Consider the following 25,007-nt stretch of genomic DNA (forward strand, 5'->3'; position numbering starts at 1 on the left):
TAATAAGAGAACAGGCCCAGGCACCTGCGGAGGGCCTTTAGCGTGGGGGGGAGGGTTACCTCCATTAATGGGTGCATCCTTTCTGGATCTGGACCGACGACTCCATGGGCCACGATGTACCCCAGGATGGCGAGGCGGGTGGTGCAGAATATGTACTTCTCCTTGTTCAGCTCCGCGGCCATTTGGAGGAATTTTTCCAGGTTAGCATCGTGGTCCTGCTTGTCACACCCGCAGATAGTGACGTTATCCAGATATGGGACTGTTGCCTTCAGCTTGTGTCGGTCTACCACACGATCCATCTCCCACTAGAAGACAGACCATGTATGTGACCTCAAAAGGAACCTGGCGGAACTGGTACAGGTGCCCAACCCCCTCAAAGGGGGTGTAGGGCTTGTCCTTCAGGTGGATAGGGATTTGGTGATATGCCGACTTCAGGTCAATCGTGGAGAAAACCCAGTAGCGGCTATCTTATTGACCATGTCAGCCATCCTCAGCAGGGGGTAGGCATCCAGTTGGGTGTACCAATTAATGCTCTGGTTATAATCCACGACCATCCTCAGCTTACTTCCCACTTTGACCACCAGGACTTGGGCTCTCCAAGGGTTGTTACTGGGCTCTATAACACCTTCCACAAGGAGTCGCCGCACCTCTGCCTTGATGAAGTCCCTGTCTGCAGCGCAATAGTACCTACTTCTGGTGGTAATCGGCTTGCAGCCTAGCTCAAGATGGGGAAAGAGCGCCGGTGTGGTGATGCGCAGTGTGGAGAGGCCGCAGGTTGGCCGGGGCTGGTAGGTTGGGGGCCCCCCGAAGGCAAGGGTGACACTCTGCAAGTGGCACTGGAAATCCAAACCGAGGAGGAGTGGTGCACAGAGTTTGGGCATGACCCAGAGCCTGAATCCTGTGCAAGTCTCCCCTCCCACCATTATATCGAGCAAGCAGGTACTTTGTTACCTGCCCATTGACACTCACATCCATTATTGAGCACCCAAAATCGTGGGGAATATCCCTGGTCAGCGTGTGACGACCAGGACCATCTTGGAGTCTGAGTCATCCCTATCCGGAGGGATAGGGAGTGATAATAGGGCAGCCTGGTTATCACTCGTGTTGACCATGTCGACATCGGTCGTGAGGTGCAGCATGCAGTAGCCAATGGCCTTCTGAGGCATGAGGAGTGTCGGTAGGGTGACCTGGTCATCGCCCATGTTGACCACATTGCTGTTGGTTGCTGGGTGCAGTGTGTGGCAGCTGATAGCACCAGGAGGTGTCAGTAGGGCAGCCTGGTAATCGCTCGTGTTGACCATGTCATTCTCAACGTCATTGGAGGCCCTTTGTGTTGGGTGTTGCCTGGCCCAAGATGGCAGTGGCATGTGGGGAGCCGCTGCATGGCTGGCCTCCTTCCACAGCCATGTCCGCTGTGCTGGGGCAAGTGACGTCATCATGGCCAGTGGCAGTGACGTTGTTATGTCAGCCGGAAGTGACATCACACCATGAGCCAGAAGTGATGTTGATGTAGTTCTCAGCATGCAGTGAGGGCGAGGGCTGGTGCAGATGCTGGTGGGGGCCGGATGTTGCACGGTTGAAGTCGGGGAAGGTGGAAGTAATCGCGGGGACAATGGCGCTGCCCGGCACGTGCACGTGGGGGGGGGGGTGTCCATGGAGGAAATAGGGAGGTCATAGAGGGCCACTGAGCTCCCGGCAGGTTTAGAGAGGCACACTTTTGCAAAGTGGCCTTTTTTGCCACATCGGGAACTATTCTGGTTACTAGCTGGGCAATTTTGGCGCGATTGTCGATCTGACCCACACCAGGACCCATAGTAATTACAGAGGTTCCAGAGACTTGCCACAGCAATGTTCTCCTCCCCTGTTCGGCCTGGGGGTGCAGTGTGAGAGGGCCATGTGGTTGCCTGGGGGAACCTGGAATCAAAGGCTTCGACGTGCAGGGCTGCTGCTTCCAGGGTTTGGACCACTTCCACAGTCCTGGTTGGGGCATAGATGTTGTCTTCCAGCAGCTTCTGCCGGATGGCCCTCGAGCATAGTTCTCAGACGAAGGTATCCCGGATCAGCCTCTTGACCTCCTCTACACCTACCCCGGGTTCAGCCAGACACAGGCCAACTCTCGCAAGTGTCCCAGGTAAGACTCAGCCATCTCCCCAGTTTGCTGGGCTCAGGTGTTGAGGAGGTACTTTGCACAGTCCACATTCATGGGGGGCTTGTACAAGTTCTCGAGAGTGTCCATTGAGCTCTTGTACGTGGAGCAGCCTTTGGTTACCTGAAAGGTGCGGGGACCCAGCTTTGACCAGAGTAGAACTAATTTCTTATGATCGGAGTCCAGGATGTCACCTTTATGTGCCCCCATGATTGCATTGACCGTGTGCTGCCAGATCTTGAAGCGTGTCTGGGCTTCGGGTGGTGTGGGTCGACCTCGAGGCTCCCTGCACTCAGGAGTTTTTCCATGGCAGCCTTGGGAAAATATTGTGGATTAAATTGTGATGCACTGTTAGACAGAATCAGACACACAAAAGGTAAAGACTGAACAACAGGCTTTAATCCACAAAGACCTCCACAGAGCCAGGCTGGCTGTGGCTGCAGCAACTCAGTGTGAGGCCTCGGGAGGCCGGCGCAGGCTTAATTCCTGGAGGGTGATTGACACCCGGCTGGGTGGGGCTTGATCCATTCAGGCCGACTGATTGGCAGCCAGCCAGGTGTTGTCCTGTCCCCTTACACTTCAGCAGGTACAGAGGTTTCCCCCTGCAGTAGGCCGGTGGTGTACCACCACAAAAATATATGCAACATTTCTAACTATAGTTTGATCATTGATGGTTTACTTATAAACTGCAACTTTGTATCTACAGTTTGTAATTATGAATGTATAAATTGTAAGTATGAATTCATAAATTTTAACTTAAATTCTCAGATATTATGCAGAATAGATACAGTGTACATGTTACTAACTATTTCTCCAGTGTAGTTCCACCTTTCTTGGGCAAGAGTGAAGCAAAGTGATTCCTTGAAAATGGTAAAGAGAAAGAACCAAGCACATGTTGATGCCCTTTAGAGAGCTGGAGGTCATTTACAGGCTGAAATGACTAGGTGCCAGCTAGATTCAGTCGATTACAACAACCAATAGCCCATGGCTAATTACAAAGGAATTTAAATTAGCCAAAGGCAAGGTGTGCACTAATGGGTGGGGTGAGGCCAAACCTTGATTGGCAGGTGGTGTGTCTTCCGACCAGGTAGTGGGTAGTCTTTCTCAGTCATGTTTTTCTACAAAGATGCAGAGATTGTATGCTTGATAATTTTATAACAACAGATTATAGAAGCGTTTGAGGCATTCTTTATTTCTTTATTAGGTTACCACAGGAAAGAAAAACCCTTTGAAAACTTCTCATTAAATTGCAAATAATTGAATAATACCCACTGGAATACTAAGCAAGGAAGTATAGGAACAGAATAGACTCAATTATCACAAAAATGTGTCAAAATGATGGCCAAAAAATACCTCCATTTGTCTGTCTGCCTTTTTCTTTGTTTATCTATACATTAATCCTATTCCTGCTCTTTCTGCCTCTACACATTGCTATTTCAATCTTTTCTAGGATATTTGATTTAAAAATATTGTTTATCAGAATTAAAAAGGGTGCATAAAAGATTAATGAGGATGTAATTCACTGGACTGGAGGGCTGGGAATTTTACCTGGAGCATAGCAGTCTGAAGGGTAAAATTTCAGATGTACGGTATATAAATCATAAGGGGCAGAGATAAGTTGAATTCTCATCATCATCTTTTTGCCAAGGTAGTGGAGCCTCAAGCTAGTGGGAACATGTGAAGGGTAAAAGGAAAAAGATTAAAAAGGGGCCTGAGGGACAACTTTTTCATACAGTGGGTAGTGAGTCAATGGAACTGTTGTGGTGGGTACATTTACAGGATTTAAAAGATATTTGGGCAGGTGCATGGATGAGTAAAATTTGGAGAGACAGTGGAAAACACAAGTGTTTACCTATATCCCTCCAATGTGCCTCTTTTTTTTTCTTTTCTTTGGCTTGGCTTCGCGGACGAAGATTTAAGGAGGGGTAAAGTCCACGTCAGCTGCAGGCTCGTTTATGGCTGACCAGTCTGATGCGGGACAGGCAGACACGGTTGCAAGGGAAAATTGGTTGGTTGGGTGTTGGGTTTTTCCTCCTTTGTCTTTTGTCAGTGAGGTGGGCTCTGCGGTCTTCTTCAAAGGAGGTTGCTGCCCGCCGAACTGTGAGGCCCCAAGATGCACGGTTTGAGGCGATATCAGCCCACTGGCGGTGGTCAATGTGGCAGGCACCAAGAGATTTCTTTAGGCAGTCCTTGTACCTCTTCTTTGGTGCACCTCTGTCACGGTGGCCAATGGAGAGCTTACCATATAACACGATCTTGGGAAGGCGATGGTCCTCCATTCTGGAGACATGACCTACCCAGCGCAGTTGGATCTTTAGCAGCATGGATTCGATGCTGTCGGCCTCTGCCATCTCGAGTACTTTGATGTTAGGGATGAAGTCGCTCCAATGAATGTTGAGGATGGAGCGGAGTCAACGCTGGTGGAAGCGTTCTAGGAGCCGTAGGTGATGCCGGTAGAGGACCCATGATTCGGAGCCGAATAGGAGTGTGGGTATGACAACGGCTCTGTATACGCTTATCTTTGTGAGGTTTTTCAGTTGGTTGTTTTTCCAGACTCTTTTGTGTAGTCTTCCAAAGGCGCTATTTGCCTTGGAGAGTCTGTTGTCTATCTCGTTTTCGATCCTTGCATCCGATGAAATGGTGCAGCCGAGATAGGTAAACTGGTTGACCGTTTTGAGTTTTGTGAGCCTGATGGAGATGTGGGGGGGCTGGTAGTCATGGTGGGGAGCTGGCTGATGGAGGACCTCAGTTTTCTTCAGGCTGACTTCCAGGCCAAACATTTTGGCAGTTTCCGCAAAACAGGACGTCAAGCGCTGGAGAGCTGGCTCTGAATGGGCAACTAAAGCAATTATTACTCGTATATACTCTGGATTGGGGAACCATCTTTAACTTGAATTAATCCAGGAGAGAAGCTTCATGTCTCAGTGTACTTATACATTACTAAATCAAAAACAAATAACAGTGGCGATAAGAATCGAAACGGACCCCACACCTCCTGTACTCCATACAGTGAAGGGAAGATTTAAAAGTGAAACATTAGACTTTCAACACAGTGGACCCCTCAGCCTCAGCCACAGAGAACAAAGGACAGAAGTTTCAAAATGGCAGGAGATACGAAGATAAAGTTTGGAGAGTTCGTAGAGTCAGATGAAAACGGATTTACTATGTAGAAAAATTCGATCACTACTGTCTAGCCAATAATATTGATGAGACACCACCTATAAAATTGAAAGTGATCATGGCTTTTGAACCTAATGGGCAGTAAAACATTTGATCTACTCAAGTCCCTGCTAGCCTCTGAAAATCAGGGAACGAAATCGTACACAGAATTGTGTTCAACAATAGGGGCATGTCTAAGTCCCAAACCACCTTGTCTTCTTGAAAGACAGAGTTTTTATGAGAGAAAAAAAACAGGTGAAGCTAAATACTTGGCTGTATCATGTAAACTACCCAAACACTGTGATTTTGATCAATTACTAACCCAAGTGTTACAAGACCATTTAGTAATGGGTTTGGCTGACACTAATCCTTTCCTTTTAAAATATTTATAAATTTTAACTCATAACATTGATTATAACATATTCATACATCGGTTGAGGATGGAGATCTTGTCGCTGAGGAGGACTTTGCCATCTGAGCTGCGCAGTGGGCTTTGGACTTGGGATGAGGGGCCGTACACAGCCTTTTGAGCCTCGTAAAAACCCCTGAAGTCACAAATGTCCGCGCTGAGCTGGGTTCGTTTGGCGAGGATCATCCACCACTTATTTTGGATCTCCCGGATTTTGCGCTGAAGATGGCTGCATGCGTGACGGAAAGCTCGTTTCTTCTCTGGCCAGGACAGCTTTGTAAGGTGAGCCTGGTGGGCAGCTCACTTCTTTGCCAGCAGCTCCTGGATTTCCTGGTTGTTTTTGTCGAACCAGTCCTTGTTTTTCCTGGAGGAGAAGCCCAGTACCTCTTCAGTGGATTGCAATATGGCAGCCTTCAGCTGATTCCAGAGGGTTTCAGGGGACAAGTCCGTGAGGCAGATTGCATCCTCGAGCTTTGCTTTGAAGTTTGCCTGGAAGTTTCCTCTCACTTCGTCTGACTGCAAGTCTCCAACATTGAACCTCTTTCTGGGGGCTTTACTATTCCTGGACTTTGGCTTGAAGTGAAGGTTGAGCTTGCAGCGAACCAGCCAGTGGTCAGTGTGGCATTCTGCGCTGGGCATGACCTTGGTGTGGAGCACATCTCATTTGTCTCTTTCTCGCACCAGGACGTAGTCCAGGAGGTGCCAGTTTTTGGATTGGGGATGCATCCAGGTAGTTTTCAGGCTGTCCCTCTGCTGAAAAAGGGTGTTTGTAATGACAAGCCGCTGTTCTCCGCAGAGCTCCAACAGGAGGCACCCGTTGTCGTTGCACTTGCCGGCACCATGCTTGCCCAGGATTCCATATATAGTTGAGTAAAACACCCCCCAACCTCCCTCATCCACCCCACTAACCCTGTCCTTCCTCCACCTTCTGACTACAAAGAATGAAGAAAATAGATCATCACCTAAAAACAACAATAATCAACTTTTTAGCTGTGGAAACTAAGACACCCATCGGAGTGGGTCGAGAGATTATCGTTTCTAAAGGAATACAGGATTTCATTTCAGTATCCTACCTTTTCATTCCTAAAACTAAATCAGATTTCCAAGTGATCGCCAAACATGTTTTAGAAATGGCCAAAGTTAAACATAAAAATTCAATTTAGAAAACAGAAATATAGAAGATAGGAGCACCAATCACTGAAGGTGAGCATGCAGGTACTTCAGGCAGTTAAAAAGGCAAATGGTATGTTGCCCTTCATATCAAGAGGGTTTGAGTATAGGAATAAGGATACCTTACTGCAGCTGTACAGAGCCTTGGTGAGACCCCACCTGGAGTATTGTGTGCAGTTTTGGTTGCCTTATCTGAGGAAGGATGTTCTTGCAATGGAGGGAGTGCAAAGGCCCTTCGAGCCTGCTTTGCCATTCAATGAGATCACGGCTGATCTTAAAGTTCAGTACCCTTTCCCCGCCTTCTCTCCGTAACCCCTAATTCCCTTATACTGAAGAAATGCATCTAATTCCCTCTTAAATATATTCAATTAACCTGCCTCTACTGCTCTCTGTGGCAATGAATTCCACAGCTTTACCACCCTCTGGGTAAAGAAATTCCTCCTCATCACGGTCCTAAATGGTTTGCCTATTATCCTTGAACCATGGCCCCGGGTTCTGGACTCCCCCACCATTGGAAACATCCCTTCCACATCCATTCTGTCCAGTCCTGCCAGAATTTTATATGTCTCTATGAGATCCCCTCTCAATCTTCTAAACTCCAGCAAGTACAATCCCAATTTGCACAATCTTTCCTCATAAGTTATTCCTGCCATTCCAGATATCAGCCTGGTGAATCGCCTCTGCACTCCCTCCATTGCAAGAACATCCTTCCTTAGATAAGGTGACCAAAACTACACACAATACTCCAGGTGTGGTCTCACCAAGGCTCTGTACAACTGAAGTAAGATATCCTTATTCCTATACTCAAATCCTCTTGATATGAAGGCCAACATACCATTTACCTTTTTAACCACCTGCTGTACCTGAATGCTCACCTTCAGTGATTGGTGCACAAGAACCCCTAGGTCTCTCTGCACTTCCCCATCTCCCAATCTATTGCCATTCAAATAGTAGTCTGCCCTCCAGTTTGTATTACCAAAGTGGATAACCTCACATTTATCCACATTGTAGTGCATTTGCCATGTATCTGCCCAGTCCCCCAATTTATCCAAATCACACTGGAGCTTCCTGACCCCCTCTTCAGTGCACACAACCCCTCCTAGCTTAGTGTCGTCTGCAAATTTGGAGCTATTACATCCAATCCCCTCATCTAGATCATTAATGTAAATTGTGAACAGCTGGGGTCCCAGTTCAGATCCCTGTGGCTCCCCACTGGTTACCGCCTGCCTCTCAGAAAATGAGCTGTTTATCCCAACTCTGTCTTCTATCTGCTAGCCAGTTCTCAATCCAGATCAATACCTTTCCCCCAATCCCATGAGCCTTGATTTTGCATGCCAGTCATTTATGTGGAACCTTATCGAAGGCCTTTTGGAAATCCAGGTACACCACATCCACTAGCTCTCCCCCATCTATTTCACCTGTCACCATCTCAAAGAATTCCAATAGATTTGTCAAGCACGATTTACCTTTTGTAAATCCATGTTGACTCTGTCCGATCCCTTCTCTGCTAGTCATATGCTCCGCTATTACATCCTTACTAATGGATTCCATCATTTTGCCCACTACTGATGTAAGGCTCACTGGCCTATAATTCCCCACTTTTTCTCTACCCCCCCCCTTTTTAAATAGTGGGGTAACGTTAGCTACCCTCCAATCCATGGGTACTGATCCTGAGTGTATCGAGTTCTGGAAAATAATTCTTAAAGCATTTGCTATCTGAATGTCCACTTCTTTAAGTACCCTACGATGTAGATTATCAGGCCCTTGGGATTTATCGGCCTTCATCCCTTCAATTTCCCCAAGACCATGTCCTTAGAGTTGCTGATTTCTTTCAGATCCTCCCTTGCATTAGTCTCTGTTTCCCAACATCCTTGGGAGATTATTTGTATCCTCTCTTGTGCAAACAGAACTAAAGAAAGAATTTAATTGGTCTGCCATTTCCTTATTCCCCATTATATATTCCCCTGATTCTGACTGCAAAGGACCTACTCTGGATTTCACCATTCTTTTCCTCTTGACATATCTATAAAAGCTTTTTCAGTTGGTTTTTATGTTTGCCACAAGCAATTTGATACATAGTCAGTCTTAGTCCTAAAACAATCGACTTAATGTCCCCTAGTAAAAGTCTTTGGCTTGGCTTCGCGGACGAAGATTTATGGAGGGGGTAAAAAGTCCACGTCAGCTGCAGGCTCGTTTGTGGCTGACAAGTCCGATGCGGGACAGGCAGATACGATTGCAGCGGTTGCAAGGGAAAATTGGTTGGTTGGGGTTGGGTGTTGGGTTTTTCCTCCTTTGCCTTTTGTCAGTGAGGTGGGCTCTGCGGTCTTCTTCAAAGGAGGTTGCTGCCCGCCAAACTGTGAGGCGCCAAGATGCACGGTTTGAGGCGTTATCAGCCCACTGGCGGTGGTCAATGTGGCAGGCACCAAGAGATTTCTTTAGGCAGTCCTTGTACCTTTTCTTTGGTGCACCTCTGTCACGGTGGCCAGTGGAGAGCTCGCCATATAATACGATCTTGGGAAGGCGATGGTCCTCCATTCTGGAGACGTGACCCATCCAGCGCAGCTGGATCTTCAGCAGCGTGGACTCGATGCTGTCGCCTCTGCCATCTCGAGTACTTCGACGTTAGTAAAAGTAACATTAGATCAAATGGTAAACTCACTTTTAATGCTGCAAAAACAATTTAACGTATCCAAAAATTCTTAACTTTCAAACAAGTCCAAGTCAAATTGAAAAAAAGTACCTATCACTTGTCCACATCTAAAACACAAATCCAAGGAAATTGAATCAAAATTTTGAGGGGTTAAATACAATTGATGTTAAAAAAAATTGTACTAATCTATATCTTACATTTGTAACCTTAGTCATACTATCCCTACCCAAATTTATCCAAACATTTTCATCTATCTTCCTGTTTAGATCACGTTCCTATTTCATTCTTGATTTATGAACATTCAACTTGGGTATTTTATTTTGTAATAACTTAGACATCTCAGTAATAAACTTATTTGTTTCTTCCTTAGTAAGCAACAATTCCAAACTAGATTGTCTCGGTAATTTTAAACTATGAAAAAATATTCCCAATAAAAAAGATTTTGCCTAATAGAAGCAAAAAAAAAGTATTGCTAGGAACTTGAAATTTCTCCTTCATTTGATAAAAAAATACAAACTTCCCTCCTTTAAAACAATATTCTACTTTTTTTAAATCCCCAATTGATTCCATATCATTAAAAACAGATAATCAAAATAAATGTTTTCCTTTTATTGTTAATATTGGAGCATTTTCGCTGAAATCTTTCCTTGTCCACCTATCACATAATCTATTTTATTCCATGTTTCAATTAAATGTTTCAAAATTGGTGAATCCTTACCAATTAACAATTTTGAATTCTGTTTATAAATAAATTCTGACATCAACTTCTCATCAATTTTATCTAACTCTATATTTGCCCAAATAGAAGGTTTATTTAGGTCAAAACATTGCATTAATATATTTCAATTGTGCAGCTTTATAGTAATTCAGAAAATGTCAAAGTTGTTTTCCACCTAATTCAAATTTCCAAGTTAATTTCTCCAAAGGTACCCTATTCATTTTCCCTTTTCATAAAAAATTACCTTACAATTGAATTAAGATCTTAAATTTTTTTGAGGTACTGAACAAGAAATAAATAGAAAAAGATATTGAATCTTTGGAAAATATTCATTTTAATATACTCTGCCTGTTAAGGTAATAGATAATCATTCCATCTATTTAATAATCTTTAATGTTATTAAATAATTGAACTTAATTTAACTTATGCAAATTATCTAAATTTCTCTCAATTCTAATACCTAAATATTTAATCGGATTATATGTCCACTTAAATTGAGCTCCATGTTTACAATGATTATAATCTCCTTCTACTAATGGCATAATTTCACTTTTATTCCAATTAATTTTATAACCAGGTATTCTCCCATAATCTTGTAACTTTTTGTATAAAGAATTTTCAGGATCTGTTGTATAAATCAATACATCATCTGCAAACAAACTATACTCCACTTTATTCATTTTAATTCCTTTAAAAATATTCTTATTGGTTTCTATTATATTCTATTGTGCCAATAGTTCAATTGCTAAAACAAATAATGCAGGAGATAAAGGACAACCTTGTCTTGCTGATCTAGTTAATGAAAAAGAAAGTTGTCCAATGGATAACTACTCTATATAAAGCTTTAATCCATTTCATAAATATTGTCCCAAATTGAAATGTTTGCAAAACCTTAAATAAATAATTCCACTCTAATCTGTCAAAACCTTTTTCAATCTCTAGCAATAAAACTAATGCTAAATCTGATTGTTTCTGAGAACTATGAGCTAGATTAATTAATTTAGCTATATTATCAGCAGAATATCTTTTTTTTAATGAATCCTGATTGCTTTAAATGAATCAACTCAGGTAAATATTCATTCACTCTATTAGCCAAAACTTTAGCTACAATCTTATAATCAACATTTAGTAACAATATATGCCTATAAGACTCTAGTTTTAATAAACCTTTATCTTTCTTAGGTATTACTGTTATTAGGTCATTTGAAAAATATTCAGGTAATGAACAAATTACACTTGCTTGTTTTAATACGTCCTTTAATAAAGGCATCAATAAGTCTTTAAATGTTTTATATAAAATTCAGACATAAACCCATCTTCACCAGGAGATTTACCATTTTGCATACAATTTAAATCCTTAATATCTTCTTTCAATGTAAATGGAGAATCTAAATCCTTTTGAGTTTGGCAATTCAAAGATGGAATTTGAAGCTTCTGTAAAAAAATAATTAATTTCCTCTTCATCATTCAATGATTGAGATTACTATAACTTAGTATAATACTCTCTAAAAGAATTGTTTATATCCTGTGGTTTATAAGTAATTTTTGAATTCTTCTTGACAGCATTGATAATCCTTGATGCTTGCTCCATTTTCAATTATCAAACTTATACCTTATGTGGTCGTTCTCCTTGCTTTGTTCTATCAATTAATTTCTCAATCCTGTAAGTCTGAATTGAATGATATAATGCATTTTTTCATTTATAAATTCCAACCTCTTTTTTCAGATTTTTTTTTGTAAAATATGTTCCAAAATTACAATTTCCTTCTCTAATTAACATAATTTCTAAAGATAATTTTTTCTTAATTTTAGTTAAATAACTCATTATTTGGCCTCTTAAATAAGCTTTTAATGCATCACATAAAACAAATTTATTATCAACTGAATTAATATTTGTATCTAAATACATTATATTTGACTTTTCATAGTCACAAAATTCTACATTTTTTTTAATAGTGATGAATTAAATCTCCATCTATAAATTGAATTAATTCTTTCAGAATTCAAACATGACATCAATAAAGGTGAATGATCTGATACAATTCTATGTTTATACTGTACATATTTAATCCTTCCTTGTAAATGAGCTGAAATGTTTAAAAACATCTATTCTAGAATAAGAATCAAACCAATAAGAATAAAATGAATAACCTCTCTCTAGGATTCAATTTTCTCCAAAGAGCTACGAAATTTAAATCTTCCATTAACATTGATATTCTTTTAGCCATTTTTGTTTTCAGTAAAGATTTTGTAGATTTATCTAAAATTTGATCCAAACATCAATTAAAATTTCAACCAATTATTATATTTCCATTTGCTTCTACCTTAAGAAAAACATCTTGAATACATTTTTCATCATCTATATTAGGAGCATACACATTCATAAAAATCCAGGATTCTGAATAAATTTGACAATTTATCAACGCAAATCTACCAAAAGGGTCAATAACTTTTTATTAATTAAAATAGTCACTTATCATGTTTAGAATTAAAAGACAAAACTATAACTTACCGGGACTCAGCGTGAAATGGATCCTGGGAGAGGTACAGTGTTCAGATGCAGAGCTCTATGTAACATCGGTAGAGCCCCCTAAAGAGGGCGCCAAACAGCCTTTAGAACAAAGAGCTACTCAGGTTCGCACATGCGCAATAGCATCTGACGGCAATGTTATGAATGAACCGCTTGTAGTATCATCAGCTGAAGTATTACCAGCTGAAACACCGGCTGGGGAAAGGCATTTGTCAACTGTAGTGGTGGCGCTGCAAACTGCACCTCTTGAGATGGAAGAACCTATACAACTTGATGTACTGGGAGAACTTAATACATTATGGACTGGGGAAAACCCCAGACAGCGTCCTCCAGTCATTGCTGGAGAGGCTGTGGCTGGGGTTTCCACATGCAGTCATACTATAAGGAAAGCAACCAGAATGAAGGAAGGAACAGAAGATCCTTTGGTTATGCAGAAGAAGCAGGAATCTGTTGAGCCAGAATCTCTTCCAATTGAAAAGATTCTTGTGAATCTTGAATCTAAATTATCTTATACAATGCAGGGATTATCCAAGATTATGACTGAACTTGGTACTAGATTTAATACCCTGGTGAAAATACATTCTCAACAGATGGCTGAGTTTGGAGCTTTTAAGCTTGAAGTGAGAGATAAAATTAATTCGTGTGAAGAAGATATAGACGAAATACGGGATCAAGTTCTTGATGTGACCAAAATGGTTGAAGACTTAAAAACTCAAAATAAAAATTTGGTGAAAAAGATTGATTATTTGGAAAACCAATCCAGACAGAACAATATAAAGATTATTGGTTTGCCGGAAGGTATGGAGGGACCAGACCCAAGAAAATTTTTTACTGAATGGATTCTGCAGGTGCTGGGTCAAGAACATTTCCCAGAAGGTATAATACTGGAACGTGCTCACAGAGCTTTGCGTAGAAGACCTATTTCAGGTCAAAGTCCAAGACCTGTTTTAGTTCGTTGCTTAAATTATTATGACAGAGAAAATTTTACGAGTGGCTATTAGAAATGCACAACAGAGAAAATCACCCTTGATGATTCAAAATAATCCAGTTTTCTTCTATGCGGATTTGAGTCAAGAGGTTATGTTCCAATGACAGGAATTCAACCCTGCTAAAGAGTTTTTGTGGAAGAAAGGTTATAAGGCAACCGTTAGATATCCAGCTGTTTTGAAGGTTTTTCAAGATGGTTACCAACCAAAGTTCTTTGATTCTCCAAAGGAAGCTATAGCATTTGCTCAAGAGCTGCCAATCACTCAGTTTCAACAGAGATATAGTTCGCCGCGATCTCCAAGGAGACAAGAGATGGAAGAAAAGAGCCGTGCTCCAAGAAGGAATGGTCGTAATGGTGACTCGGCAGTTGGAGCTGATTAAAAGAAGAGTTGTCATTTTTTATCTAAAGCTTTTTTTCAAAAAAAAGGGATATTAAATATTGATGATGTTAGTTTAAGATGAAGTGAGAGTTGGGGGAGAGAACTGAATAGGCACTATTTTCTGAAAGTCATCTGCTACGTGTGAGTTATCTCACATCCATTTTTTTTGGGAGTTACCACATTGTGTGGTTTAACCTCCTACCCGTTTTTTTTATTTTTTTTGTATTATTAGATGAAAGAGTGAAGGGTTTTTTTTGTTTAAATAATAAAAAAAATATTTTTCCTTTTTTTCTCTTCTTTCTTTTTTTGATCGTATTAAGAGAGGGTAAGGGGGTAAGAGTTGGGTTTTTTTTCTAACTGTTGTAAGACATGTCGAAATTTAAATTTGCTTCTCTTAATGTTCAGGGTTTGAATAATCCTATAAAGCGTAAGAAAGTACTTGCTTATTTAAAAACTTAAAGTAGATGTGGCCTTTTTACAGGAAACTCATTTGACAGATAAAGAACATTTGAAACTTAAGCAGGACTGGGTTGGACAAGTCTTCTATTCTTCATTTAATTCAAAGGCAAAAGGAGTTGCGGTTTTGGTACATAAGAATTTACTGTTTCAATTGCAAGACGATGAGAAAAATGGAGGAAGACTACTTAAGTTGAATTGTATGATCTCTAATGAAGCCTGGACTTTGATTGATGTTTATGCTCCAAATGTTGAAGACACTGCTTTTATTACAGAAATATCTTTATTATTGGGACAAGCTAATTCCAATGTGATGATTGGGGGGGGATTAAAATATGGTATTAGAACCGTTATTGGATAAGTATCCAAAGGTAATTAAGAAATCTAAGATGGTGATACATATGGCTAATATGATGAAAGATTTGAATTTAGTTGATATTTGGCGTAGATTTAATCCTACGCAGAAAGACTTTTCTTTTTATTCTTCTCGACATAATTCTTTTTCAAGACTTGATTATTTTTTAATTTCGGCACACTTACAGGATAAGGTTAAATCTGTGGATTATAAGGCATGGTTAGTCTCGGACCATTCATTGTTATTACTGGAATATCAAAGTTCTCAAGTTACACAACATACTTTGAGATGGAGATTTAATACTATGTTACTACAAAAGCCAGAATTTATTGTTTATTTGAGAAAACAAATTGAGGATTTCATTGCTAATAATGTTCACTCTATTTCTGATCAGTTTGTTTTGTGGGACGCAATGACAGTTTTTTTACGAGGTCAAATTATCAGTTATGCATCCAAACTGAAGAAAGAGAGAGTTAGAGAAACTGAGGATTTGGAGAAGAAAATAACAATCTGTGAAAAAGAATTTCAAAAGAAAGCTACTGAATTCCAAAAGATCCAATTAACTAATTTAAAGTTGAAGTATAATAAGTTACAGTCATATCGATTTGAATGTTTGTTGAATCGTTCAAAAAATAAATTTTATGAATGGGGTGAGAAAGCTCATAAAGTATTAGCTTGGCAATTAAAAAAAGAACAGTTAACTAGGATTATACCAGCTATTAGACATAAATCGGGTATTACTTTTAGTCAAAAAGAAATTAACAATGGAATTTTGTAATGTTTACAAAAAAACTTTATTTGACTGAATGTAAAGAGATAAAAGAAGATGCAATAGATACTTTTTTGAAAAATATTAATTTACCACAGTTATCTCAAGAAGACAGACAAGAGTTAAATAAACCTTTTACGGATAATGAAATTGAAATGGCTATAAAAGATATGCCAAATGGAAAAGCGCCTGGTGGAGATGGTTTTTCTATTGAGTTTTACAAGACTTTTTATGTTGGTATATCTTCCTTATTTAAGAATGTAATACAACAACTTTATGATACTTTTCAATTACCCAAGTCCTGTTCTAATGCTACAATTACAGTTATACCAAAAAAAATAAAGATCCCTTACAGGTAGCTTCTTACCGTCCTATATCTTTGTTAAATGTAGACTATAGAATAGTGGCTAAAGTTATGGCTAATAGGTTGGCTCAGTATTTACCAAAGATAACACATCGTGATCAAACAGGTTTTATAAAAAATAGGTATGCTTCGGATAATATTCTACGATTAATTACTTTGATAAATAGATCTAAATCTCAGAAGAATTATCCAATGGTGGTTTCATTGGATGCAGAAAAGGCATTCAATAGAGTAGAATGGAAGTTTTTATTTAAAGTACTTGAAAAGTTTTTGTTTGGTCTCTCATTTATTGGTATGATTAGGGCTCTGTATAATGATCTGAAAGCTAGAGTTGTTACTAATGGTTTGCTTTCAGAATCCTTTAATTTAACATGATCTACTAGACAAGGATGTCCATTATCACCTGCCTTGTTTGCTTTAGTTATTGAACCTCTAGCACAATTAATACGTCATAATGATAGTATCAAAGGTATGAGAGTCTTGAATGAAGATGATAAAATAAATTTATTTGCAGATGACTTTTTGCTGTATTTGGTGGATCCTGATGTTTCTCTGCCAGTACTTCAAGATTCCTTAGAGATTTATGGTCAATTATCTGGTTATAAGGTTAATTGAACTAAAAGTGAAATTTTATCAATTAGTAAAGATGATTATTCAATGTTTAGAAATATTATGAATTTGAAGTGGACGAAACAAATTAAATATTTGGGAATTAATGTTAATACTGACTACCAAAATTTATATTCACTTAATTATCTTCCTTTAATGAAGGAGATTAAGGCAGATTTAGTTAAATGGAAAGATTTACCTTTGGGTTTATTAGGAAGAATTAATACTATAAAAATGAATATTTTTCCTCGTATACAATATTTATTTCAATCAATTCCTTGTTGTTTACAAAAAAGATTTTTTAAGGATTTATATAAAGTAATTAGGGATTTTTTGTGGAAAGGAAAATTTCCTAGGGTGGTGTTGAAAAAAATTGATGTGGGGTTTTCAATTTGGAGGGTTACAGCTACCTAACTTTCAATTTTATTATGAAGCAGCTCAATTTAGATTTCTTAGCACATTAATGGCCACACAAGATACGCCTAGTTGGGCACAGATAGAATTGGCAGTTATTTCTGAAAAATTTTTGAATTAATTTTCATTTCGATGGAATAAAAATTTGTTACGAACTTATGATGTACCAATATTGAAACATTTAATGAATTTATGGACAAGTAAATTACATAAAATGGGATTGAAAAATAAGTGGTCGGGAAGATTACCATTATATAATAATCAACTTGTTCCTTTCACGATATCTAATACTATTTTGAAACAATGGGAGGAGAAAGGAATACATAATTTATCTGACTATTTTTTTTAGAAGGTCATTTTTGTTCTTTTGTAGAATTGCAAAAGAGATTTGATATAAGTGGTTATTCTATATTTGTGTATTATCAGTTCAGATCTTTTGTAAAACAGGTATGCGGTCGTCAAATGAATTTTCTGTCTGAAACTGATTTTGAGAAATATGTGCTCTCATTTCCAAAAAAGGGTTATATATCAGGTTTGTATCGTATTTTGTTGGAAAGTGAAAGTAAAATAGATTGGGATAAAGATAAAATGAAATGGGAAAAAGATTTAAGTTTAATTGGTCTGAAATCTACCGTAATAGTGTTCGAAAATTGATTAATGCTAGATTGGCAATGATTAATTATAGTTTTATACATCAATTACATTTAACACCTGAAAAATTTAAAAAAATTTGGTTTTAGTAAGTCAGATCTTTGTTTTCATTGTGATCAGGTTTCTGGTATATTTTTACATGCTGTTTGGTTGTGTGATCGGTTACAACAATTTTGGAAAGGTATTCAATCTGTATTTAATAATCTATATAATCTTCATATTGTATTAGACCCTGATATATTTTTATTAGGGAATATGCAACTGTTGATTGATTTAGAATTAGATAATTACCAGATCTCTTTTATTTACTTAGCGCTGGCAGTGGCCAAGAAATGTATAGCGATTACTTGGAAGAATAGAAATGTATTGTCTTTAGATAGGTGGTATTCAGAGATGAAGTTTTGTTTGGTTATGGAAAGAATCTTTTTCTATACAAGATAAGATGTCTTTTTATGAGTTAAAGTCGACCCCATTCATTGATTATATACAATTTAAATAAGTTTGAATTAATCATTTTTTTTCTTTAAAAAAAACTTTTTTTATTATATATTTTTTCTATATGTTTTCTTTTTTTTCATTTTTTTTTCTACATTTAAGTTCTTTTTGTTTTTGTTTTTTCATATATATTATATAATAAAACAATTTTGGATTAATAATTAATACTTAATTTTTTTTTTTTTTGTTTTTTTTATATATATATATCTCGATTTTTTTTTAAAGATATATATTTCTTATTATACTAATAGTATTAATTCTTCACTCTTTACCGTGGGGAGGGGGGGTTTAGGGGTTAAAAATAGTTTTTTTTAGTCTTAGTTTTTAGTTGTTAGGGGGAGATGCCAAGATTGGTATTGTATTAACTATGTTACTTTGTACTTGTATTACTTTATTTTGTATTTTTTCTGTACATGAATTACTTACTTTCTTCATATGTTACAATTAATAAATAAAGTTTCGAAAAAAAAACAAAACTATAACTTGACCAACCCATTCACTCTTTAACTTTTGATGTTCTTTCTCAGTTAGATGAGTTTCCTGCAAAAAGCAATATCTACTTTCAACTTCTTAATAGGTTATTGAGCCTGTTCAGATTAAAAATTACATAATTCAAGCCATGTGTTGCCATCATTTAGAAAATACTCAGCTCTCTTCTCCAACCTGGGTCATCACAGCTCCACAGCCAAGTTTCAAAACATAACATCTCCAAAGATAGTAAGAAACCCCAAATAATAAAAAAATTTAAAAAAGAGAAAAACCCCCAAGAGCACTGACTAGGTTGGCGCTAACTCCCTAATTATGAGAAGTGACTCTCGCCGCTAGTACCACAAGGCCTCAGAAGAGGAAAGTGGAAAAAAGAAGAATTCGCCTCGCCGAGAAAAAATATCACAATTCAATTTCAATCAATCAGCATGATATGCTTCTTCAAGGTCTCTATTGACTTGATCATCATTGATTTCAATTTGAACCTCAGTCGGCTGTCTTCCTGGTAAAATCCCTCCCTTCGACTTTTCTTGATCCCTTCCATTTGAATAGCATTCTGCTTATTATTAGGTAATGAATTAGCAAACTCCAAAGCTTCATATTCATTAGCAAAAAATTGTGCTTGAAATTGTTCATAAAAAAAACTGCTGGATATCAAAAAGCAAATTTATATCCCTTCTTCCACAAAGCTAACTTTGCTGGGTTAAATTATTTTCTTCTTTTGACAATTTCATTACTCAAATCTCCATAGAAGAATACTCTATTATTCTGAATCATTAAAAGGGCTTTGTTGTTCCCTGGCTTTTTGAACTACCATTTTCAAAATCATTTCTCTAGGTAACGTAAACATTTAATCAAAATAGAGCGTGGTGGTTGTCCTGGATACGTTTTTTTTTCCTTTGAGCTCTATCAAGTTCCAAATCATTTGGAAAATTCTCTGATCCCAAAATTTCAGGCAGCCAATTTTGAAAAAAAAGTACTGGATTAGTACCCTCAAAGTCCTCAGGCAAAACCAACAATTTTTACATTATTTCTTATACTCTGATTTTCCAACATATCAACTTTTTTGCAATTAGTCTTTCTTCTGAATTCTGCATACCGTTTAAAAAAAACTTCTTGTCTTGTTAACTGTATCTTTACATTCTTTTACCTCCATATGACATTCTTGAAAGTCTTCTTCAAATTTTTGAACTATTATCTTAATTTTATCAACAGTTTTATTACACTTTGCCATATCTGTCTTCATTACAGTCATTTCTTCTTGAAAATCTCCCAATTGAATGGTGAAATCTGCTTTCACTTTAGCAAAGTTTGCATACATTTTTTCACTAATTGAATCCATTTTTTTCAAAAAATTTATCAAAAATCTATGGATCAATAGGTTTTGGGGTAACATAATATACACCCATTTTACCTTGAATATATTGATCTCTTCCTTCTTCTGATTCCTCCCCCTGTAAACGGGCTTTCTGATTAGCCCTCATTTGACCTGCAACCATTGAAGAAGTCGGGTCTACAGACTCAGACTTGGTCATTTCCACACATGTGCATTGATTCTACAGTCATTTCTGTAGTTTTCTTCTGTGCTCCAGTGCCATCTTCTTCAGCTTCCCAAGAAGGTGGCACTGAAGTTTGGATTCTTAGCCATGGAAGCTAGGATCAAGGCTGGAGAGGAACCAGGATTGAAGGCTGAGTTTTCAAGGTAGGCCCAGTTTCTTCCATCCCTGTAACTTCATTTATAACCTTTTTTTTTGCAGTTTGTGTTCTAGATTTTCTTGCAGCCATCTTTTAAAACCTCTAGAAGAATTTATAAATTATTCAATACTTTTATTTTTTTAAAAATTAAAAGTCGGGCATGGATTAATTCTGCCAGAAGAGGCGTTTTCCACGTCTTCTCCCTACACCATCATGCCACACCCTCCTGGCCAACATAATTCCAATACTATCTACATGTTTGCAGATGACACCACAGTTGTCAGCAGAATCACAAACAGCAACGAGGAAATGCACAGGAGGGAGATAGATCAGCTCGTTGAATGGTGTAATGACAAAAACCATGCGCTCAATGTCAGCAGAATCAAAGAGATAACTGTGGACTTCAGGAAGAAGTCAGGGGAACACGGCCCAGTCCTCATCGAGGGCTCAGTAGTGGAGAGGGTCAAGAACTCCTAATTCCTGGATGTTAACATCTCCAAGGGTCAGTCCTGGAGCCTTCATGTTGATGCAATCCCAAAGGAGGCTCACCAGTGGCCATACTTTGTGAAGTATCTGAGGTGGTTCGCTATATCACCGAAAACACTCAAACTTCTACAAGCGTAGCATGGTATACAGAGTATTCTGGCTGGCTACATCACTGCTTGGTATAGAGGCATCAACTTTCAGGACAAGAATAAACTCCAGAGGGTTGTTAACTTGGTCCATGAAATCACAGGCACCAGTCTTCACTCCACCGTGTATATCTACTAGAGGTGGTGTCTTAAAAAAGCAGCATCTATCCTCAAAGACCCCCACCACACAGGCCATGCCCTCTTCACTCTGCTACCATCGGGGAAAAGGTACTGGAACCTAAAGACAAGCACTCAGTGGCAAAAGGACAGCTTCTTCCCCACTGCCATCAGATTCCTGAATAATCAATGAACCAAAGACACTGCCTTACTTTTCGTACACTATTGTTGTTTCATTTATTTTATTTTTTATCGTAATGTCATGAGATGGTTATAATATGAATGTTTGCATTATGATGTTGCCGCAAAACATCAAATTTCATGACTTGTTAATGACAATAAATCCTGATTCTGTCTCACATTGGCAATTAATAGAACTACTACCTCACAACTTCAGTGATCTGGGTTTGGCCCTGTCTATGTGCAATGTGAATATTCTCCCTGTGAGCTTCCACTGGATGCTTCAAGTTCCTCTCGAATCTCAAAGATATGGACAGGTAGATTATTAGCCATTGCTAATAATTGTGTGTAGGTGAGTTGTAGAATTTGGGGGCTAAATGATAGAATTGTGAGAAAAAAGGGAATAGCATAGATTTGTAAAAATGGTTACGCAAAAGTCAGAGCCAATTCGATGGATCAAAGGTGCATTTTCATTCTTATGGAAAAAAAATGGAGACTGGAAGACTTAAAGGTGTGTGAAGTAAAAGTTTTGCCCTTGGCAGAGGTATGCATTCTACCAAGTGCCCTTTAGTTCAAAATGATTTTATCGCAAAATATTTTCTTTTGTATTTGAGAAAGATAATCAAAAATTGATGAGTTACTTATTCTTGCAATTTAAAATAAATTTAGCAGTTTCAAGTTTTGTGCTTTTCATTTTTTCTACAAAACATCTGTTTTTGAAAATCAAAGTTGTCATTTTTTTTGGGGGGTGGTACAAGTAGTTGGCCTTGCCTAGGGCACAAAATAATCTGGCCCTTGCTCTGGATGTCCTTGATGGAGTGAAGTCTGGCGCATGTGATGTCGCAGGTTGAGTTATCAACCCTCTGGATTTTATTCTTGTCCTGAGGGTTGGCACTTCCATTGCAGGCGATGGTGCAATCAGGAAGAATACTCTCCACGGTACACCTGAAGAAGTTATCTAGAATTATCAGTGGGTGACATGCTGCACCTTCTCAGACACCTTGCAAAGTAAAGCCTCTGATGACCCTTGTGATTGCAGTAAACTTTTTTTTTTTTTTTTAAATTCAGCATTGTAGTCTTTAATTCTGTAAAGTTCAATTTAATCAGGTAATTCCCATAAATTACAAAATTTAAATTCAAACACCAGTTGCTGGTGCAGTAACAGCATTGTGCTAGCCGCTATGCTAACTATGCTACCATCATAATTAACCCCCTACCCCAAATTAATAGATAAAGCCTTATTAATAATAAAGATTCTTACTAGGCAGGGATAGGTAGACTCTTTGGGAGAGTCATACTAGCGGCGAGTGGCATCAGCTGGCTCTTCATTCTGGGCTCCTCCATTTTATTCCAATGCAACTTTATTGAAATATTTCCAATTTCCTTGTGCTGACAATCCAGCTGACCTCCATACAAGTGGCGACAGTGAAATAAATGCACGCTCATTGAGGGGCATTGCTAGTCCAGTGGGGCAAACCTGTGTGTGTCCAACGAATTGTCAGTGCTCCCCCACGGCATCCATCTGAGCAGTCTTATTTAGTTGAAATTTTATTTATGTATTTACTTCCTCGATTTTTGTTTTTTCCAGTTTGAGTTTCTTGTTGATTGAATTCTGTATTCGTAAAATGCTGAAAATGTAATTTCATTTTCTTTTCAGCACTTTCTCTATGAATTGTGACCAATGGTTCCTTCAAATGGCAGTCCTGTATTTCTTTTCGAACCTCCACCTTTAGGTGGAAAAAAAATTCTTGTCATAGAACAAATCTGCAGGGGTCATGTGCAAGCACTACCAATATTATTGTGCAAGTGTTACTCTTGAACCAAAGTCAAATTAATTTCCTCCCCACCCCCTCCCCACTCCCCTCTTACCTAATATATTACATTTAAAAAGTAAGGAGTGTTCATTTTATAATCTACAGATAGCTTTTGAACAGATAGATATAATTTATTCTTCTTTGTATCCAGGTATTTTCTCCAAAATATCTACCCAGTACACTTGTTTTGAACCAGCTGTCTCAGGGAGTGTTGACGGCATGGTATGGATCACTTTTCCTGTAGTATGATTTCATCCTATGTCATTTCATGAAATGTTGGCACTGCATGATTTTCATTTTTACTCAGGAATTGCAACTTTTACCTTCAGTGAACTGCATTTTATCAACTTCACATCAACAATTTGCTTCCTCTGACACTAGCCTTTTATACGGAATCTCTCCACTCAATATTTCTCACTCAGCACCAACACTCAAGTAAAAATAATCAGCTCTTCATAAAACTCTTGTATTTTTAACGTTATAAACAATTTTTTGTCAGGAATAAGTAATAGTGAGATTTTCTCGGGCGAATATTTGAGCATGTTACCTCTGGCTGAAACATTTAGCAATGATAGAAATTTTACACATGAATGCATGAAGTATGTTGATAAGAAAGAGGATAAAAGCAATGTTAAAAAGGATGCGGTGCATGGGATGAAAGGTTTATATGATCACGTTCACAAATCTGAATGTAGCAGGTCAGGATGAGAGGGATGTTTTGTGGCATGGTTTCCTTTTTTTGAAAATGTTATTTAGAAGTTATACAAAATACATACAAAACAATATAACAAATAAAAACAACAAAACACAAGAAAGCCCTATTTACCTCCCTCCCCCCCCCCCCACCTACCTTCCACCTAACCCCCCTCTCGGAGCTAAAAATATAATTATGCTGGGTATTTTATGGTTGCTGCTTGGTGTGCCAACCCTGTACATCACAATTAAAAACATTTACTTAATATCTAAACCAATACATGCCAAATATAAGTTACGCATTTTAACAAAAAATAAATAATTATTTCACAAATTATAAGTTATCTTCTCCAAATAAAGACACAATTGTAATTCATCTTGCCATCTTTGTATATTCAATTCAACATGATTTTTTCACATACTAGCTATACATTTCCTAGCTACTGCCAGCCCTAAATGTATAAATGCAATCTGAGATTTGTCCCAATATCCTTCTCCTTGGTGAATACTGAAGAAAAGAAACTGTTCAATATCTCCCCCATTTCTCTAGGCTCCAAACACAGTTTTCCGCTCTGATTCTCTAAGGGACCAATTTTGTCTCTTGCTTTCCTTTTACCATTAACATATTTGTAGAACCCTTTTGGATTAATTTTCACCCTGCTTGCTATAGTCTCATCATACCTTCTTTTAGCTTTCCTACTTCCTCTCTTAAGATTCCTCTTACATTCAATGTATTTTTCAAACATCTCCTTAATTCCATGCTTCTTATACCTAATGTACGCCTCCCTTTTTCTTCGAACCAAGTTTCCAATATTCCTTGAAAACCACGGCTCTCTCAAACCTTTTTCCCCTCCTTTTAACCTAACAGGAACATAAAGCTTTTGCACTCTCAAAATCTGACCTTTAAAAGACTTCCATCTCTCTACTACATGCTGCCTATAAAACAAATTGTCCCAATGCACACCCTGTAAGTCCTTTCGCATCTCCTCAAATCTAGCTTTTCCCCAATCAAAAACCTCAACTCTTGGCCCTGACTTATCTCTTTCCATAATGACATTGAAGCTGATGGCATTATGATCACTGGACCCTAAGTGTTCGCCAACACTAACCTCAGTCACTTGACCCATC

At 38.3% G+C, this 25,007-nt stretch overlaps 1 protein-coding gene and 1 long non-coding RNA gene across 3 annotated transcripts in view; one reads left to right on the top strand and one right to left on the bottom strand.

The window, feature by feature from the left end:
• LOC138757379 (zeta-sarcoglycan) overlaps window positions 1–25,007 on the top strand; it is a 596,661-nt gene that overhangs the window by 240,136 nt on the left and 331,518 nt on the right. The window lies entirely within an intron of this gene.
• LOC138757381 (uncharacterized) overlaps window positions 22,639–25,007 on the bottom strand; it is a 50,577-nt gene continuing 48,208 nt past the window's right edge. For both annotated transcript variants that reach the window (XR_011353556.1, XR_011353555.1), the window contains one exon: window positions 22,639–23,099. This is a non-coding gene — a long non-coding RNA (uncharacterized lncRNA). The remainder of the gene's footprint in view (window positions 23,100–25,007) is intronic.

Source organism: Narcine bancroftii, chromosome 3 (assembly GCF_036971445.1).
Source record: "Narcine bancroftii isolate sNarBan1 chromosome 3, sNarBan1.hap1, whole genome shotgun sequence".
Classification (NCBI taxonomy): Eukaryota; Metazoa; Chordata; class Chondrichthyes; order Torpediniformes; family Narcinidae; genus Narcine; species Narcine bancroftii.